Source organism: Vigna umbellata, chromosome 5, assembly GCF_029865625.1.
Source record: "Vigna umbellata cultivar VRB3 chromosome 5, Vumbellata_1.0, whole genome shotgun sequence".
NCBI classification, from domain to species: Eukaryota; Viridiplantae; Streptophyta; class Magnoliopsida; order Fabales; family Fabaceae; genus Vigna; species Vigna umbellata.
The window spans coordinates 26,990,858-26,999,915 of record NC_142169.1 but is presented as its reverse complement, the minus strand read 5'-3'; the positions used below and the strand labels follow the sequence as shown (position 1 = coordinate 26,999,915).

The window sequence follows — 9,058 nt, the reverse complement described above, 5'->3', positions numbered from 1 at the left end:
TTCAAATAATTCATTTTGAAATTCACCACCATGGTCAGTTCTAATAGTTTTTATTCTTAGATCCTTTTCATTTTGAACTAAAATAGCAAACTTTTTAAATTCTTTAAAAGCTTCACTTTTAAGAGTGAGAAACAAAGTCCAAGTGTATCTTGAAAAATCATCAAAAATAACCAAAGCATAATAGCTTCCACCAAAACTTTTTATCCTTGAAGGACCAAATAAATCCATATGTAAAAGTTCTAAAGGTTTTAAGGTAGAAACAATATTTTTTGAATGAAAGGAATTTTTAACTTGTTTACCCTTTTGACATGCATCACACAATTTATCTTTTACAAACTTTAGTTTAGGTAAACCAATTACTAGATCTCTAGATATAAGTTTGTTTAATTGTTGCATATGTATATGAGCAGCACGCCTATGCCATAACCATGGGTTTTCTTCTTTAACAACTAAACATGAAATATTTTTATTTGATGCATTTTCTAAATCAATTAAATAAATATTATTATGTCTAATTCCTTTTAATGCAATTTCAGAAGAATCATTCTTAAAAATAGTGCAAGAATTCTTCTCAAAGGTTACCTTGAATCCTTTGTCGCACAGTTGACTTATGCTAATTAAGTTATGCCTTAGTCCTTCTACATATAGCACGTCTTTGATCATCAAGGTGTCTTTGCTTCCTATATCCCCTTTTCCAAGAATTCTTCCTTTGTTGTTGTCACCATAGGTAACAAAGCCTTGTTCCTTTTCTTTAAAATTTGTGAATTTCGTTTTGTCTCCTGTCATGTGTTTTGAGCAACCACTATCGAGACACCACATGACTTTTCTTGATTTCTGTAATACCTGCAAAAAAAAAAAAGAACAAACAATCTATTTTAGGTACCCAACTTCTTTGTATGGGTCCTTTTGGGTTAGATTCAAATTATTTAGCAACCCAAGCATATCTTCCACTAGAAACACCAAAATGTTTAATTCTGCATTTGTTTGAGGTATGGCCTTTTCTCATGCAGTAAAAACAGGATACAGCATTTATGTTTCTGTTAATCGTTCCTTTTTCTACCCATGCTCTGCGGGTTCTATATTTATTTTTAGGAACAAATTTCTTAGCAGCTTTATTTTCAGAGATTTTACTACATTCTCCAGTAGTTGTATTTTCAGAAAAATATTTGAATTTTATGCAAGATTCACATTCATTATTAGCAATATATTTTTCTTTTTCATAATATAAAACTTTACTTTTAAAATTTCTGATTTCTTCTGCTTGATATAAAAATTTATTTTTCAAACTTCTGTTTTCTTCAGACAAATTTGTAAGTTCAGTTTTCAAAGCATCATTTATTTTAGAGAGATTTTCAGAAGTAAACTTCAAATTTTCATTTTCTTCAAGAAGGTTGTCAAATTCAGATTTTAAATTTTTAAAATCCTTTTTCAGCTTTTTATGAGAAATATCTAATTTTTCAGATTCAATTAATAATGCAGCATATGTTTCATGCATTTCATCTTCATCAATGTGACTATCATTATCAGAATAGTGTGAATTACTTACTTGGCTGACATTATCATTATCTGCCATCAAACAGATGTTTGCTTCTTCATTTGAGTCGCTTGAATCTGAGATGGTCTCATTGTCGTCTTCCCATGCAATGTAGGCCTTCTTTTTCTTGAAGAATCTTTTCTCCTTTTTGTCTTCACTCTTCTTTTGATTTGGGCAGTCTGCTTTTAGATGCCCCTTTTCTCCACAGTCGTAGCATCGGTAATTTGAGGAAGATACTTGATTATCTTTCTTTTCGTATCTAAATCTTCCTTTACCTTTAGACTTCATGAACCTGTTTAATCTTTTGATCACAAGACTTAAATTTTCCTCTTCGTCTGAGTCTTCATCTTCCGATTTACCTTTGCTTCTTTCAACCTCCGACTTTAATGCCAAACTCTTCTTGTTGTTTTTGGCTTTTGCTTCTTCTTCATCAAGTCTTCCAAGATCTAGTTCATGTTCCCTCAACTTTCCAAAGAGTGTCGCCATAGTCATGGTGTTGAGGTTCTGTGACTCCGAGATTGCAGTCACCTTTGGTTGTCACGACCTGTCTAAAGACTTCAAGATTTTAATGTTAAGTTCATCGGTATCAAATGACTTACCCAGTCCAATGAGATGATTGACAATGTTGGTGAAGCGTTTTTGAACGTCTGAAATTGTTTCTCCTTGCTTCATCCGGAACATTTCATACTCTTGGATTAAGGAGTTCTTCCTTGCCCTTTTTACATCATTTGTTCCTTCATGCGTCACTCTGAGTACGTCCCACATTTCTTGAGCAGTTTTGCAGACAGAGACCCTGTAGAACTCATCAACAGTCAACGCTGATGCAATGATATTCCGGGCTTTTACATCATTCTGAAATCTTTTCTTTTCTTCAGTGGTCCATTGACCACGGGGTTTTGGTTCCTGTGTATTGTTAGTAGGAACAGAAGAGCTAGACGCAATAACATCCCAAATTTCACAATCAATAAATTCAATAAATATTTGCATTCTTACCTTCCAGAATGCATAGTTCTCACCTGTGAATAGTGGGGGTCTATTGATTGATGCACCCTCTGCAAAGGTTTGATGTGATCCTGCCATTTGAATGACTATCAAAGCAAGCTCTGATACCAATTGTTAGAATCGCTGCAACGGAATTATTAGCGTGGAACAAACCAAGAGGGGGGTGAATTGGTTATATACTTTTATTATGCCTTTTATTATTTTTCTCTTAATTTTTCTTACTGAGCAGATAATTAAATATAAATGACAGAGTAAGAGAAAGAGAAAAATTGCACAGGTGATTTTATCCTGGTTTAGATCACTCGGATCCTACGTCCAGTCGCTTATCTCAAACAAGATAAACCTTTTCCACTAACACAAAACAGTTACAAATATTAATCACAAAGAAAAACAATTTGTAAGAGTTTAGAAATACCACCTATCTTGAAACCACAAGAGACGAACTTACACTTCCTTTGAATCTTCACAAAGGATGACCACCTCCTTCGAATGCTTCACGAAGGATGATTTTCTTCCAAGCACTTCCTCGAATACACCAAGGATGAACAAGCTATTCCTCTGTCACCGTAGAAGCACTTCAGGACTTTGCAGACAAGAGTTTCCTTAGCTTCAACAATCTCACAGAGTTCTCAAAGAGTTCAGAAATCTTTAGCACAAGGGAAGAGTTGTTTTTGAGATAAAGAGTGAGTCATCTTATAGACTCAGCCTAATACCCTTCCATTCTTCGAAAACGGGCCATCTAACGCATTTAATCGATTAACACAAGTATTAATCGATTAAAATGAGTACAATGGCTAGTTTTTCAAATCTGAAACCCCCAACGGCTAGTGTTAATCGATTATTCTCAAGAATAATCGATTAACTAATCGATTATTATTAGCTTTAATCGATTATTACAGTGGCAATTGGGTTTTCAGTGCCAGCCTCGTTTTAATCGATTAAAACTGGGTTTAATCAATTAAAACAGCTTGTGGATGATTCTCAACAGTAAATAGATCAAATATAGATTACAAGAATCAACCCTAATACATATTTGAGCACTATTACATCAACTTTGATTATTATAAAAGCTTTATAAAATACAGAGATCTTCAATTTGTCTTTGTGGATCTTGACTTGTGCAAATCTGTTCATCATCAAAACTTCATCTTTGATTTTTGCTAACATTAACGGGGTTTTTCATAACCGCCAGTATTTGCGGGAGTTTTCCAAAAACCATCAATGTTTGCGGGATTCTCCAAAATCGTCGGTAGTTACGGAGGTTTTGCAAAACAACCGGTATTTGTAGAGGTTTTTCGAAAGTTTTTATTAGAGTTCTCCAAAACCGTTGATACCTATTTGTTTAATTTTTTTTACATTATTGAAATTATTTAATTATTATAAAAATGTTTTAGTAATAAAATAAACAATTAAATAATTTAAAACTAAAACTAAATATTCTTATATAAAATTTGATTCAAACATCAGATAATAGAAAATTTATATATACTACAAGCACAACATTTTGTTGATTCAAACATCAATTATAAATAAGAAAATCGTACCAGGTTTTTATTGGTTTTACAAAAGCAACTAGCTAACTATGACTCACGAGTAATTATTTGGCACAATCATTTTATCTATAAACCTCAAGCACTAACAAAAATATTTTTTTAAATTGGTACCAAGTTTTTATCTATAAACCCCAACCCATTTTCAAGAAACCAGTGCATTACAGTTAGCCTTTGCTTCTCTCACTATCCTAATAGATCCTTGTTTTGTTTCCTTCCATTGTCTAGAGTGGTGAAATATTATAGGGAGCATTTTTCTCTGCCATATCATCTTGGATTTTCAACCCTTCAACTGCCATCAATCTTTTCGATTTCCAGCACTATCAGTTCATCATAGTATTAATGATATGTGATTTAGAGCACAATAATTGTTAGATAAATTAAAGATTGAACTCATAAGTTTAAAAGGAAAACATGTCTTAAGACTCATAAGTTCCTACAGCCATTTAGTGTTTTATCAATATATTCAGTTTTATTTATACTTTTTTTATAAATATTTTTTGATAAACAAAACAAAAGGATAAGATACATTGGATTTTCATAAGTCAGAATCATTTTATACATTTATTCTATACTGATAAACTAAGAAATCTCACATTGCTAACAAGTTTATACTATGATGAAAAAACAAAAAGGATTATGATGTTATTGCAAATGAAAAAACAAAAAGGATTACATATAATCTCAAAAAGAAAATTCAAACGATATTGGTAAAATTTAGTTATAGAACATTTGCAGTACCATCAATTCAAGATCCTCATTTTTGGTATATTTTATTAAAATAATTGGTAGATCTAAAAGCTCTGTTACACTTTGTTACAGAAGTTAAATATAGGAGCACTTACAATGGATTTAGCCCATATGAAAAGCACAATATGTTAAACAGTAAATCATACTGTGTTCACTTATAATGTAAAATTAAACTTAAATGCATTTCACAACCACAATCAAACTAACCTGCTGCTTTAGACCGGACATGACCTAATGTTGATGCAAGACAATCAGAATCAAAGCAACAAAATTTAAGAGAATAATGCTCACCTGCGATAATAGATTCAATGGACAATTAGACACACAAACATAATAGATAACTAAGAGAACTTGCAATCAGTAAGCCAAAGTTTCTCTAGACAAGATTTTTTACAATATGCAATTTAGAAAAAAAAAAAAAAAAACTAAGACGTGCTATAATGTAAGGATGGGAACTTTGGGTTTTGAATGTGCTATTCTACTTGCAAATAATAATGAAAAAGACTAATCATGTTGAATCAAAAACTTTTTTATTGTATCCAAGATGAACATAAATCTGCTTAGAATTAGTTGGATACTATGAATTTGATACCCTGTTCCATAACTGCTGTAGAACAATTCTCTTCATTTCAAATCAATTTTAAATAGTTCAAGAACAAATTATGGTAGAGGTAGCTAGATGGGAGAAGTTGGGCATTTATTATTGTAAGTACACATAAATCATAATCAGGGACTTGCCCCCAGAAAGAATATATGAAAATCAAATAATCTATATTTCAATTGTCTTTCGTATTTATTCTTAGAACAAACACTAACATTTATGCTTTTATTCTTTCAGTTTCCAATGAAATGGTAATCACATTTCACATATCCGTAAATAAGTATTATATGAAATAATTTTTGTAATAAATGTAAATGGTAGGGGAAATTAAAGTAAATTGCAAATTGTAGGTGACATTGAGGATTGAGAAAACAAGAATGATCTCAAACCATTTTAAATCAACCACCAACTTTTTACTTATAGTAATTATAATGTGTAAACACATTTTGATGTATCACAGCAAGTTATCCTTTGAATGAAAAGGCTAAAACATGTATTAATTAAATAAAAATTAATAATGTATGCAAAATAACATACTAAGCAAAATAGAATGATAAGTACAACTATAAATAAATCGTTAATTTCCAATTAAACATTTCATAGCCGAAAGAAAAGTAACAAAAAAAATTATTCAGCATAAATGATAAAAAAACTATTAACAATAAATATAGCAATGAATATGAACAAATAAATAAAAGGTAAAAATTATCCATAAAAATTCGTCAATTAAAGTAAATCAAAAATAAACTTAAGTCTTATAATTACTAATTAAAAATATTTTGATCAATTATATTACCCCTGTGTCCATGTATTCTTTGTAACGTCCTTCAATTGGATCAGCTCTCCATAGATTTCTTCTAGAGTATCAACTTAGGGAATAATATTAATAACAGAACCAAAACTCCTCCTGCCACTAAATGCACAAACATTGAGAGACAGCTATAGACAAGTACAAACAAATGAAACTTAGATTGAACAATTCAACATTGTGCTTGAAATTAAGCTTCACTAAAATGTTGAAATTAGCTAATCCGATAATGAAAATCAACTTTGAGTTGAAGTTCCAAAAGACAAGTGAAACTGTTCATAAAACAGATTTATTTATATTCTTAATCAATTCAAAATTTTAACAAGGTCATTTTTTTATACTGGGAACTTCACCAATCAAGACTTCAGACAACCCTAAGTCGATTTGATTTCTTGACATCATATACTGATTTTAATAATGATATGTGGTATATATTGTTGCTATATTTATCTATGTACGTTTCCAATCATATCAGCAAAGATTAAGTTAGGTAATTTGGAAAGTATATATTTGATTATACTATCATGGGAAAGTAGGAGCTGTGATAGGGGAATCCTAGGAGTATTATGTGGGATATAGATATTTACATTCTTGTATATATCATAGCGCAATTGTTGAATAAAGCACACGAGATTCCAAATATCAATTCCTGACATGGTATCAAGAGCCACATGATGGAAGCCGTAAAGCCTCAGACGGGTGGTTCCAAGAAACCTACATCTCCATACGATTTAAACTCAAATGACAACCCTGGTAACGTGATCACGCAAGTGCAGTTGCGAGGAGAAAATTATGAAGAATGGGCCCGAGCAATGAAAGTTTCGTTACGTGCCCGCAGAAAATGGGGTTTCCTAGATGGAACTCATCAACAACCTGACGATGGCACACTGGAAATGGAAGATTGGTGGACTGTTCAATCCATGCTTGTGTCATGGATAATGAATACCATTGAACCTACCTTGCGTTCAACCGTGACATATGCAGAAACCGCAAAGGAGTTGTGGGAGGATATCAGAGATCGTTTTTCTGTTGTAAATGGTCCAAGGATCCAACAGTTGAAGGCATAATTAGCAGATTACAAGCAACAAGGGATGACAATGATTTCCTACTACGGGAAATTAAAAACACTTTGGGACGAACTCGTAAACTATGAGCAGATTCCAAGGTGTTCATGTGGAGGATGCAAATGTGATATTGCATCTAAACTTGAAAAACGAAGAGAAGAAGAGAGGATTCACCAATTTTTGATGGGCTTGGATGATGCAAGCTATGGTACGGTGCGCTTTAACATCTTGGCCGGCGATCCTCTACCATCGTTAAATCGAGTGTATGCCATTTTAGTGCAAGAAGAAAGGGTGAAAACAATCAATAGATCGAAGGAAGAAAGATGAGTAGTCATGGGTCTTGCGGTCCAAACAGAGCAAAAGGGAGAGGAGACACAAAAGACAAATCGATGGTGTGCTCTCACTGTGGGAAGGCAGGACATGATGCTAAGAATTATTTTCAAGTCATCGGATATCCTGAATGGTGGAGTGACCGCCCACGAAACAAAGGCGGAACTAATAACAAAAATCAACACAAAAATGGGATTCCAACAGGTCGTAGCAAAGGAGGCGTGGCCTGAGCTACTGCAACACACGTTGTTGGCAATCATGTGACTAGGTGTGACCCAGAACCTGGGAAATCTGAGTTGCCTAGTTTGAGCAACGAACAATGGCAGATTCTGGTTGAGATGTTGAACAACCGTAAGACATGTGAGAATGAGAAAATGACCGGTAAGCATCCCAACAATTTATGGATAATAGACACTGGTGCTTCTAACCATATGACAGGGAATTTAAAGAGTTTTTCTGAAAAGAGAACAATACAAGGTTGTCCGGTGGGATTGCCTGATGGAGAACAAGTTATTGCCACCAAAGAAGGGACGGTGATTCTCGATGGTGGTCTTAAACTTGAGAATGTTCTTTATGTGCCAAAATTACAATGCAATCTTATCTCTGTGTCGCAAATGATAGACCAAACAAATTGTGTAATGCAATTTACTCATAAATTATGTGTGATGTAGGACCACACTTCGAAGATGCTGATTGGAGCGGGTGAGCGGAAGGATGGGCTTTATCTGTATCATGGTGTTCAACATGCCACCGCGTATCAGACTCATACACTGAATCACCTTGATCTTTGGCATAAACGAATGGGGCATCCTTCATTTAAAGTTGTTCAATTGATTCCTAACGTCAATAGTAGTGGGAGAGAGTGTTTGAATAAGGTTTGTGAAGTCTGTGAAAGAGCAAAGCAAACAAAAGACAAGTTTCCCTTAAGTACTTTTCGTGCAACAACTATTTTTGATTTAATACATTGTGATTTATGGGGTCCTTATAGAATACCTTCATCTTGTGGTGCATCCTATTTTTTAACATTAGTGGATGATTATTCTCGTGGTGTTTGGATATACTTATTGAGGGACAAGAGGGAAGTATCTCAAACAATGATAAACTTCTTTGCTCTAATTGAACGACAATTTGAAAAACGTGTTAAAGTGGTCAGAAGTGATAATGGAACTGAATTCACGTGTTTAAAAGGATATTTCATTGATCATGGGATTATTCATCAAAAATCCTGTGCTGGCACACCACAACAGAACGGAAGAGTAGAGCGGAAACATAGACATATTTTGAATATAGCAAGGGCGCTACGATTTCAAGGGAGACTTCCGATCCGGTTTTGGGGTGAATGTATTTTGACTGCTGGTTACCTGATTAATCTGACTCCATCTCCCACTATTGGTGGTAAAACACCATATGAACTTATCC

The 9,058-nt window shown here is 33.4% G+C and overlaps 1 pseudogene; it reads left to right on the top strand.

The window, feature by feature from the left end:
* Positions 1–6,687: 6,687 nt before the first annotated feature.
* Positions 6,688–7,647, top strand: LOC148198037 (uncharacterized; annotated as a pseudogene).
* Positions 7,648–9,058: the final 1,411 nt, after the last annotated feature.